General features: G+C 38.0%; 1 protein-coding gene and 1 non-coding gene across 2 annotated transcripts in view; both read right to left on the bottom strand.

Moving 5' to 3' along the window:
* Positions 1 to 12,906, bottom strand: part of RALA (RAS like proto-oncogene A) — an 88,740-nt gene that overhangs the window by 34,647 nt on the left and 41,187 nt on the right.
* Positions 1,078 to 1,184, bottom strand: LOC116665134. Its single transcript, XR_004321697.1, has one exon. It is a non-coding gene; the product is annotated as a U6 spliceosomal RNA (small nuclear RNA).

The raw sequence follows: 12,906 nt of genomic DNA, 5'->3' as shown, positions 1-12,906 counted from the left end.
CAGTGTATATACATTTTGTAAAAAGCTACCTAGGTAATTCTAACTGCATCCTGGTTAAGCACCATCACTCTATGTATCTCGAAAGTTGGACCCTATGAAATTGCCTACATGAGCTTTCTTTTTTTATACACAAAAATAGCAATTTCATATGATTCATCTAATAGAAAGTGGCGAAGGATTAAAAACAGCTAACATTGACTGAACGTATGACATTGTACCAGGCACTAAATTCTTTATACTTGTTGAAAGTCTGATAACACCAGGCCACAGATGGGCAAAAACATACCTAGATTTTGTACACGGAGGTAAGCGGGATAGAGAAGATGGACTTGAGAAAGAAGGAGTGAGTCTGGGATGATGCTACAGGGCAAACGACTTGTTCTGTTTCGGATAAAGACCACTGCGGCTACAGACAGATTGATGGTGGCAGTAGAGACGGGAGAACATTCAATTAAAACAAGTCCCACATTTAGCAACCATCTATGGGGGTCAAGAAAGGGCCACCCTACTCAGTTGTTTCCAACATGCCTTTAACAGCAAGAACATGGACTGAAAAGCATGCCCTATTACTCTATGGGAGAGAAAGGGGAAGAGGTGTGTGTGCAGGGGAGAGAGCAAGTGATCTGAGAGTGTGCTCTCTCTTTAAGGAGTTTACTGGGTACAGCCATGGCTCATCAGGAATGGTTGGGAACCTCAGGCTGAGCAGCAGCTCCATGCACAGTAAACCTCCAGTCTTTTCAAACCGTATCACTAAAACCCAATCATACCTTTAAAATAAAATCACTAAACATGCGTACCTAAATTCAAACCAGTAGTCAGAAGTAAAGCTGTAATATCTCATTATCATTTAAGGCTACAGGCTTCAGCTAATATAGAGGACAATCTGATGATCAAAGAGATACAACATCTGGAAGGTGCAGGCTCCAGACAAAGAGAGATTTTCCTGGGGAAGACCTCACCCAATACAACATCCTTCGGTGTACTAGTCTATTTCTTCCAATTGTACATGCGGTGTGATTTTAACAAGTTACTTTCATTCTTACCTAAAAGTTTCGCTGCAAGATACATTTTTTTTTTTAAAATATGGAACGCTTCACGAATTTGCGTGTCATCCTTGCGCAGGGGCCATGCTAATCTTCTCTGTATCGTTCCAATTTTAGTATATGTGCTGCCGAAGCGAGCACCAAGATATTTTTTAAAGTCAGATAAATATAAAATTCAACTGAAGAACCACAGAAGGAAGTCTTAAATATAATCCAGTCCTCACATTTTCCATGTGAGGAAACAAGGGCTCAAAAAGAGTTAAGTTGCTTTCAAGAAATTCACCAGAAAGTTGTGGCAGAGTTAAAACTGGAATTGAGCCTGGATGGGACGATCCAGCAGATTCTACTTATCTGTGCCAGTGTAGTTAGATTGGATGTGAAGTCACTATGTACTCGAAATGACTTCTGAAGCAAATATTCCTTACCCTCTCTCAATTTTTTTGCTCTATCCCCAAGTTCAGGGTTCAGTTCAAGGGATGGGCTGAGAACGTTTGTTCTACTTAGTAACCGGCACCCACTCAGAGGTCTCCACATTCACCAATCCATCATCCTGGAGGACCGAGTTCAGCTAATGGAGTCTGAGTTGAAGCAATCTCCTGAGGGACTGGCTTCAATGTGCTCTAGTGGTTTTATGTTATGCCAGGTGTTCAAAAACATGGTCTTGGTTACACAGTGACAGGTGCTGAACGAAGACAAAGAGACTTGTGACGAAAGGCTCTTGAACAACAAAGCATTCTGGTTGCCAGATAATTGGCTGCTGCTCATAAATCACCTTTTTTCCTTTTTGGGTTCTTGCTGTATTCAAGAATCAGAAGTGGCCTCACAGAGAATCGTAACTAACCAAATCAGTGAAATTCGACTCTAAAGGTTTGAAGGGAAAAAAAAAATTAAAGCTCTTATATGCTACTTTTAAGATTTCATATTGAGAAACAGCCAGCATGAACAGATGAAGCCTAGATTTGTTTAATTCCAGCAGACTAAATTCTCAGGCTTAAATATAGTTGTCATGCTCATAAATCCAAGAAGTAGTCAGAAGCAAGAGAATTCAGGTAGTTCTAAACTTTGAATTGTCAGTTATATTTCGATGGATAGGATGCAACTATGATGTACAAAGCATGGGAACAAATTTAAGATATCAGAATAGGGGTTATGATCCTGCCACCCCAAAAAGCTATGTACAGAACTGAAATACCAAAGGGACTGATACAAACCCCCTTATTATTAATCCTGCCTGCCTTTTATATAAGTACACCCTATCACAATAAAAGGTGAAATCAGTTTGACATGGTTCACTTAAAGTTCTTCAGATTCCATATTGCTCTTGGGTTAAAATTTAAATTCCTTAATACCATCTCCCTGCATTATCTGTCCCTTTTCTACTCTTCTCCTCTAAACCTTAAATACCTCAATCCTGATGCTTTCTCAACTGCTACTAATGAAGTATGTGGAGATATTTTGGGGGAGATTTGAATTGCATGACAACAAAGTAAAATGAATTTGTAGGTATTTGAACAATGTGGTACCAAGGAAGGTAACAGACCCAATAGGGACTAGCATGACATATTAATGACTTGAATAAAGATATAAAAGGTATTTTTGAAGTGAGTTTACAATAATCACAACATGTTCAGGATGCTATGTTTAGACCCACATCTTTCTTTAATAGGAATACTGAAGTAGAGTTGCAGTATGAGGAAAAGAATTAAGGAAGAGGAAAAGAAAAACTCTGGCTATCAAAAGTTTGTCTAACTACTGTGTTAGTCTATCTAATTTTTAGAATTTTATTTTGTAACGGCTTTACTGACGTATAATATAATAAACAGTTTGCTCCATTATAATCCCTCCCTTCCACCCACCCCCCCATACATCAATCTGCTTTCTGTAACTATGAATTTATGTACTCTCTGTGGCTTCTTCTGCTCACCATAATTTTGAGATGCATCCCTGTTGCTGCTTGTATCGACAGCTCGTTTCTTTGATTGCTGCACAGTATTGTATTGTATGGATACATTACAATTTGTTTATCCATTTACCTGTTGATGGACACGTGAGTTCAGTTTTTGACACCTGCTGACAAAGGTGCAAAAGGCAATGCAGTGAAGAACAGTGTTGACAATGACACTAGAACAATTAGATATCCATGTGCCAAAAAATGAACTGAAGATCCACATCTTCCAACATATACAAAAATTAAGTCAAAATGGACCATTTGTAAATATAAAACCGAAAACTACAAAACTCCAAGAAGAAAGCCTAGGGTTAGGCATGTGACCTTGAGTTTGGCAATTTTCTTCAATATAATACCAAAAGAAAAATCCACAGAAGTACAAATACTAACTTGTACTACATCAAAAGCTAGTTTTTTTTTTTCCTCCCGTCTGGATCATTTGGATTAGTGCTAGTTTTTGTTCTGTTGTTTAAAAAATGTTTCTTGTATGTTTAAAAGCAAAACATGCTTGTGAAGACTGTAACAGACTAATTTGAATTGCTGGAGCTGGTTCCGCTCTGGAAAGTAGTGGGTTTTTTTTTCCTTTTCTTTTTTTGGGAAGAAGTATGTATGGAGTTTGTTTTTATTCTTTTTTTAAACCATCGGACAGCCCTTATGGGGAAGGACAGACTGATTCCACTTTCCACTTCCTAGATTTAGTCTAGGAAAAAAATGTTCCCACCTGGCGCTGAAGGAGTACACAAAACGCTGTAACACTGTCCTTTTTGAAAGCTGCCTTTCCCCCCACCCTAGAGAAGGTCCAGGAGTTGATGAAACTCACAGAAGTTGGTGGAACCTGACCTGCCTCTTTTTTAGGATGCCCTCTATATGCGGCTTTCAAAGAAATTTGTTTGCCATTTGCTCATCTTTTTAAAGTAATTTCTAACTTCTTTCACTGATAAAAGAAGAAAACTGTCACATTTTTTTGAAACACACTAGATAGATTCAGTTAATAATTTTTTAAAAACTTCCTTGTCAAACAGAAAATGGAAGGATAAGCCACAGACTGGGAGAAAGTTTTTAGAATTTAAAACTAAAATTACTGAGGAAAAGAGAAAGAAAGACAGATTTTGGCTTACTGGCAGGATCTCAAAAATGGAATGAACTGTGTGTGAGCTCTCATCAAAGAACTCAAACTGAGAAAGAAAGGGAGGTAGGTGGTGGAGACGGAGCTGATTAAATTTAAACTCCTCACTCTATCGGCACACATTTTAGCTACTTCTAAGATGACCAATTTAATGCATATTTGATATCATATTAAATCAAGGGCAAAGGAAGTCCTTGATTTATACAACTTGATAAAAATGTTTTAGTTGAAATATTTTTGCTTAATAGGGTGATGTAAATGTGTACGTAAAGGTAAAGAACGCTGTCTAAACAGAGCCTCTTCTGTGAAGCATTCCCCGCCTTCCGACTGCTCTCTCGGTCTAGGTGGCTAATTCCTCGGTGGTTCCAGAGCATTTTGGACAAACTCCTCCAAGTGCTTCTCATCACATTAATTATTGAGAGCTTTCAGTAGGAAAGAGTTTCTTTCCCAGTTCTGTACTCCCACCACTTAGCACAGGATCTAGCAAACAACTAGTACATACATAACACATTTGACAAAGAAATTAAGCTCTTGAAAATGTCTTTGGAGAATACATAATCAGTACTGATTCTGAGACACTCCCCTAGGAAGAACAGGAACCCCAGTTAAGAACTGCTGATTGAGGGGATGCGCATGGAAAGGAGAGCCAGCAAAGGAGACAGGTAGACTGCTCCCACATCTGGTAACGCTTTGTTGTAGTACCTGGAATTACAATGTATTATGCATGATGGACAAATGGGACACTGGTCTCAGAGGCTAAGTTAGCTTTTATGAGATGAATGTTGAAAAAAAAAAACCTGAAAAACTAAAATGGAATTGTCAGAGATAATTCTGCTGAGCTGAACTGATACTTCATGTAATTTTCTTAATAAATTAATACAACCATGAAAATGTTATGTAACATTTGACTACAAAGAAATTCAATCTCCTGATAATAAGGTCATTTACTAAAACCACCGCAGCCAAGTTGCAAACCTCTATAAAACTTTTTTGCTTCTTACCTTATATATTATGAGGTTTGGGAGCTTGAGGGACATTCAATGTACCTCCATTCTTATATCCAACACGATAGGTTTATTTATGTAAGCTATATTTATAGTGATTGAACAATTTTTACAGATTAACTGAGGATGTGAATATCCCAGTCCCCTTTCAGAACCCAATAAAGTCTACAGACCTTCAACACAGAAGTCCCACCATGGTTCTAGTTAAAAACTAATATAAATGCCACAAAGCATACACCTAGAGTTACTGCTTTTGCTGAATTTTTTTGTGAATTATGAGTAGGAACAGGTATTTGTTTTAAAAAGCAGTTATCATAATCATGGCTGTCATAAAGAATTAATGACAAGGATATTTACTGTAACATCCAGAATAATAAAAAAATGAAGATTAGATTACGAATAGCCATATAATAGAATTATAAAACAATCATTTAAAAATGACATGGGAAAAAAGGGGGAAAAATGACATGGAGTACTGAACGACACAGAAAAACGTTCACAAAATACATGAAAGTAGCTTACAAATAGTATTTACATATCAGCTTTTTAAATAGATATGAATTAGTACAGACAGGAAAAACATCAGACAGCAAAATAAAATTTCAGTCAGAGTAATCTAAACAGGGGAACATGAAAAATGTTTAATTTCCAGGGCTTTTCATTTGTCTCTATTTCAGTTTTCTACCAAGAATATTACTTTTGTAATCAGAAAAAAAAAGCTTTAGTAAAAAAGAAAAATTATTTAAACCAGTGTTTGTGGTTGGGCTTTAACAGCATCAAAATGTTGCAAGCTGCTGTGGGCACCTGTGAAGACACTGGTGACACAGAGCCAAGCTGGAAGTAGACAACGTAATGCACAGAATTCCGTGGATAATCAAGAGGGTCTGTCAGCCTCCAAGATGAGTCCCGACAAGCCCCGCCTCCCCATATTCACACCCTTATGTGGTCTCTTCCTATACACCGTACCAGCCTTGATCTGCATGACCAATGAAATACAGCAGAAATGAAGGTCTGTCACTTCCTAGACGAGGTAATAAGAGGCTGAGGTCTCTGTCCTGGACACTCTCTCATTGCTCTCTACAGGCGAAACCATGCTGTGAGCAGTCCTATGTGAGAAGCCTGTGTGGCAAAGAACTGAAGCCTCCTGCTGACAACCATGTGAGCAGGATAGGAAGCCGACCCTCTAGACCTAGACAAGCCTCAGGTGCCCGTGGTCCTGGTTGATTCCTTTTAAAAAAATATTTTGGGGGGAGAGGGAAGGCAATTTATTCATTTATGTTTAGAGGAGGTGCTGGGGATTGAACTCAGGGCCTTGTACATGCTAAGCATGAGCTCCACCACTTGAGCTACACCCTCCCTCCCGGCTGACACCCTCATGAGAGACTGAGTCAGAACCATACAGCTGAGCTACTTCTGATTCCTGACCCACAGAAACTGAGATAATAAATGTTTGCTGTTTTAAGACAGTAAGATTGAGGTCATTTGTCACACAGCACTAGCTGACTATATACAGTTAGCTTACAGCTTTGGAGACGAGAGACCTTCAAAGGACTGACCTTAGGAAAAGAACACCCAGGCTACAACTCATTTTGCTCACATTCTAGGTTCTGATTTCCTACCTGGTCTCACCCAAACCAGGAAAGGTATTTGAATACCTTTTCAAAATGTTCAGTTTCTAGACCTGCCTTCTACTTCTTCCCCTCTCCCACTTATATTTCATCCCATCTCTTTTAGTTACTATAAATCTAGAGTCAGCAAACTCCTCTGTAAGGAGCCAGACAGTAAATATTTTAGGCTTTTCTGGAGCAACTACCCAACCCTGTTGCTGAAGTTCAAAAGTAGCAATAGACAATATCTAAATAACTGGGTGTGGCTGGGTTCCAAGAAAATTTTATTTCACAAACAGGCAGTAGACTGAATTTAGCCCCAGAACCGCAGTTTTGCCAACCTCTACTATAAGTGGAACTAACTGCTCTGGATCCTAGTTAAGACCGAATCTCCCGCTCATGCAGTAGATCCCGTATCCTCTAGTTGACTCAACAGTTATTGCTCCTGCAATCCTCCAGCCCTCCTGCATCAATTTGTCCCCCTCTACTGGATGCAAACATGTTATTCCCTATCTTAGAAAACTAAATTAGAATTTTCAACTGTGCTTCCATTTGTTTTTCTATTGAACTATAGGTGATTCACAATGCTGTGTTAGTTTCAGTTGTACAGCAAAGTGATTCAGTTATACAGATACATATATTCTTTTTCAGATTCTTTTCCATTATAGATTATTACAAGATACTGAATATAGTCCCCTGTGTTATACAGTAGATCCTTGCTGTTTATCTATTTTATAACAGTGGTGTGTATATGTTAATCCCATACTCCCAAATTATTCCTCCCTCCCTTTTCCCCTTTGGTAACCAGTTTATTTTCTATGTCTTTGAGTTTATTTCTGGTTTGTAAATAAGTTTTGGTGTTTTTTTTTTTTTAAGATTCCACATTAAGTGATATCATATGATATTTGTGTTTCTCTGTCTGACTTCACTTAGTATGATAATCTCTAGGTCTATCAATGTTACTGCAAATGGCATTATTTCATTCTTTTTATGGTTGAGTAGTATTTCACTGAGTGAGTGTGTGTGTGCGCGCGTGTGTGCGCACATGTGTGCGCATACATATACACACCACAACTTCTTGATTAATTCCTCTGCTGATGGACATTTAGGTTGCTTCCATGTCCTGGCTATTATAAATAGTACTGCTATGGACATTGAGGTGCATGTATCTTTTTGAGTTAGAGTTTTCTCTGGATATACACCCAGGAGTAGGATTGCTTGATCATATGGTAACTCTGTTTTTAGTTTTTTGAGGAACCTCCATACTGTTTTCCGTAGTTGCCACACCAGTTTACATTCCCACCAACAGAGCAGGAAGGTTCCTTTTTTCCCACACCCTCTCCAGCATCTATTATATATAAACTTCTTAATGATGGCCATTCTGACTGGTGTGAGGTGATACCACACTGTAGTTTTGATTTGTATTTCTCTAACAATACTGAACATCTTTGCATGTGCTTGTTGGCCATCTATATGTCTTCTTTGGAGAAATGTCTCTTCAGGTCTTTTGCCCAATTTTTTAAAACCATATTTTAATTGAAGTATAGCTAATTTTCAATGTTTCTTTCTTAAAATACATTTTTTGTTTGACTTCCAAGATACCTTAATCACTTTGGTTTTTTCTTTTTTCTTTTTTTAAATCTCTACTGCTTGCTGCTCCTTTTCCATTATCCTCATTCTAAGTGTTGGTAGATCTCAGGGTTCAGAGTGGACCTCTCTTTTCTACCTATAGTCATTCCTTTCATGCTTTCAGTCAATATACTTCTATATAGGAAGATACACAAATTTCTACCTCCAGATTTCATCTCTCCCCTGAACACCAGACTCATATTCAACTGCCAATTCAACTTCTTCAAGTGGTTGTCTAACAGGTAATCCAAACTTAACTGTCCAAACTCCAAACTATGCAAAACTCTACTCCTACCTAATTTCACCTGCCTCAACCTGCCTCCCTCACTTTTCCCTTTATCAGTAAACGGCAGCTCCAGTCTTCGAGCTGCTCAGGAGAAACCCACTGGAATCATTCTTGACCCCTCTTTTTCAGCCCACGTCTAATCTTCTGGCAAATCTGTAGGCTCCATCAGCAAAATGTATTCACTCCTGAGAACTTCCCATGTTACTCGGAATAAAATCCTTACAATGGTCTATAAGGTCCTATATTATCTTGCCATTCCTCCTACTAGAAGAGAAACACATGGCTCACTCCTTTATCCTTGAGGACTCTCCTCTGTAGAATATAAGATTCATGAGGGCAGAGAATTATTCTTTGTTCACTGTTACATATCCAGTACCTCAGATAGTGCCTGACACACAGTGGATCCTCAAGAAGTATTTGTTGAACAAATGAGTTAATTGTGAAGAGACTGAAAAACAAACAAACGAAAACCATCCAATTTCTCCCCCCAAAAACCACCCCAGTTTCTAAATCGATGGAAAACTTGTTGGCAAAACAAATTATGTATATTAACTTTCCCCCTCAGTTTTCATTTTCATAGTGTTTTTAAAACATAATCAAAGCCCCTGATAACTTACAGCAGAAAGAAGACCAGAATATGAGTCAGTGCACCTAGGTTTTGCCACATACTAGCCTCTAAAGACATCAGTTTTTCTGACACTTACCAATCTCTGACGACCATGGTTTTCAGATTTGTGAAATGGTGACTGAAGCAGGAGCTTTGGACCCCATTAAAACCTACAAACTTGCAAAATTTTACATATAACTTCAGAGGCTTAAAAGATGACAGATGCTCCCCAAACCCACAGGGATCTGACCACAACTTCTATAAAGGTGTGTTGACAAGGAAGTAAAAGTCTGACTTCCTGGAAAAAATGTCATGCTGTATAGGCGAAGTGTCACACCAGCTGATAAGCTGGTGACACAGAAGTAAAACACTTATTCAGAAAGGGCTTAAAATGTCCAAGACGTTATGTGAGGTATCAAAAAAGTTATCTTCTGGTCTCCAATAATTACAATGGAAAAGAGGTAGGAATTTCCATCCTTTTTCCCATTTACATGAGACCCCAAAAGTTATGTAACATGTGCAAGGTCACACAGCTAATAAATGACTGAGCGAGAATTCAAATGGAGGCCTATGAAACTCCAAACCTACACTATGTCCAACGTACCATATATAAAAAATTTTAATTCAAGGACACTGTATCTGGAATAACCACAGATATTAAAAGAATCTTGATTAGATAGACAGACAATTCGCTGGGCTCTACCTCTAGTATATTTACAAAAATCATCTTCATAGCTGAGTAATAGGTCATTATGAAAGACAGTGTCAGAATTCACAGAATAAGCCCCATAAAGGTAGAAGACTATGTAGATTTCCTGCTAGAAAGAATCTGCTCATAAGCCAACAGGAATACTCTGTTGTATTTCTGAATACAAACTAATAGTTACTCCTGCTTATTTTTAAAGGAAAAGATGCTAAAACTTGTGGATGAATGCTTACTCTATCCTAATAGTTTATGGTATTTATCAAAATGATTCTATACGGCAGGCAATTAGACAGATTAAAAAAACAAGACTCAAGACTGCAAGGGATCATGCATCTTCAGTATCAATCAGATGAGAAGAGATGTGATAGAGCCCATCTGTTTCCAACTGCTGTGGCTCATACCTACATGGATATTCAGAGAACTCAAGCTCAAAATGATTAAAATAATCTGTTCCTTCTCCTACGCTCCTCAGTTCAATGAATGGCATTGTCATCCACTCAGACTCAAGAATAACTGAGTAACTTCACATCTGTTAGGATGGCTGCTATTACAAAAAAACCAAAACAAAAACTAAAAACAAACAAACAAACAAACAAAACCAAACAAACCAACCCAGAAAATAACAAGTGTTGGTGAGGATGTGAAGAGACTGGAACCCTTGTGCACTCTTGTTGGGAATGTAAAATGGTACAGCTACTGTGAAAAACAGTATGGTGGTTCCTCAAAAAATTAAAAACAGAATTACAATATGATCCAACAATTCCACCCGTGAGTATACATACATATACATATATGTATATACCCAAAAGAATTAAAAGCAGGGTCTCAAAGAGATACTTATACACCCATGTTTAAAGCAGCATTATTCAAAACAGCTAAAGCATGGAAGCTAAAGCATGGAAGTGTTCACTGATGGATGAATGGATAAGCAAAATGTGGTATATACATACAACGGAATATTATTCAACATGAAGAGCAAGGAAATTCTGCAGTATGCTCCAGCATGGATGAACCTTGAGGCTAAGTGAAATAAGCTAGACACGTAAAGACGAATACTGTATGATTCCACTTACATGAAGTACTTAGAGGAGTACCTCTGCTACTCTAGATCATAAAGACAGAAAGTTGAATAGTGGTTATGAGTGGGAGGGGGAGGGGAGAAAGGAGAGCTATTGTTTAATGAGTGTAGAGTTTTACTTTTACAAGATGAAAAGAGTTATGGGACGGATGGTGGTGATGGTTGCACAACAATGTGAATGTATTTAACACCACTAAACTGTACACTTAACAATGGTTAATTACCACTTACATAATGGTAAATATTACGTGCATCTTACCACAAAAAGTAGAAACAACAAATAAGCAGAATTAAAAAGTTTAAAAAAATGTACATATCTGTATTAGTTATCTATTGCTGCATAACAAATTACTCTAAAACTCAGTGGCTTAAAAGAGCAAGCATTATGTTAGAGTTTGAGCAGCTTAGCTAGGCAGTGCTAGCTCAGGGACTCTCATGGGGCTGCAGTCAAGATGTTGGCCAACTGCAGTCATCCGAAGGTTTAAACAGAGCTGGCGGATCTGCTTCCAAGAAGTCTCACTCACACGGCTGTTGGCAGGAGGCCTCAGAGTTCCTCACCATCTGGGCCTCCTCATTGGGCTGCCTGAATGTCCTCACAATGTGACAGCTGGCTTCCTCCAGACGAGAGATCCAAGAGAGCAAGGCTGAAGCTGTAACGTCTTTTATGATCTAGTCTTGGAAGTCACACAATGTCATATGGTCAGCCTTATTCAGTGTGCAAGAGAACCACATACAAAGGGTGGAAATACCAAGAAAGCAAAGATCTCTGGCGGGCATTTTAGAGGATGGCAACTACAGAGAACTTTACATAAAACGACAAAACATTGTCAAATACAATTCAAACATTAAAATATTACCCTATTTAAATACTGCTTCTGGTAGCTAAATTGCTTATTTCTCATTGATTATTGTCTTGTTGAGAAATTTCTATGAGTATTATTTTTTTAATGTGTGTATGTCATGCATTAAGTATAATAAAATACTAGGTAAACAGTAGGTATCACTCAATGGTTGATTTTGGGAGGTAATCTATGCAGTTAGAACTTTTAGGGAATGCTGTTATTAGGCTAAGTGAAACACAGTTTAAACTTTAATATAAAAATGTATGTGACAAAGATTTTGAGTTCAGAATTTCATGTCTCACAAATTCCTCAACTTAACTGAATAATTTGATAACCTAGAATCATAATGATCAACTATTATCCTGTTCTCAGAGACTATTATGAATTCAGGGCAGTTTTCCCTGGATTTAATAGCCCTAGAAGGTGGAATTCTCCCATTGTCATTTTATAGTCTTTTCTGCCTCTTTCCTTCCTTTGATAGTTGTCCCTCCCTGATCACTACTGCCTCTGTGCCTTCAGAGCATCCCTTCATCCCTAAAAACTGGAAGCAAATTACCAGGCTTATTAAAATTAGATACAAAGTAAGAGCAAGTAGGTTCCGAATGATTTATTATTCTTTTGAACATTGGATGCATGATATGCCTTAGTGTTAGGACCTTGCATTTCTACTCTGGGTGTTTGAAGGTATGTTGTTTTCTTCTATTTGCTTGATTTTAAACTTTAATTCCTAATTCTTAGTGGTGAAGCCTTAAGTTTCCTCATCTTTTACCTCATTGAGTTGTGTCTGGATGATTACATGGAAACAATGAGCCTGAAATTGCCTGGCCACAGAAGGAAATCTACAGATTCCAGTGACTTCCTCCTCCCTCTTTAAGTGTGTTTCATATTTCAAGCTATAAAAAATTTGACCTCCAAATAAATGAATGTTACTGTATTATTTTTAGAAGCTTGTGATCAGGATGGTTAGGGAACTAACTAAAGACGTGAGGGATGTGTCTGAACATGAAGACACTTGGGAAGCTCGCAAGGG

This window comes from Camelus ferus, chromosome 7 (assembly GCF_009834535.1).
Source record: "Camelus ferus isolate YT-003-E chromosome 7, BCGSAC_Cfer_1.0, whole genome shotgun sequence".
Taxonomy (NCBI): Eukaryota; Metazoa; Chordata; class Mammalia; order Artiodactyla; family Camelidae; genus Camelus; species Camelus ferus.
Note: the sequence above shows the minus strand (reverse complement) of the source record. Positions and strands in the feature narration are given on the sequence as shown.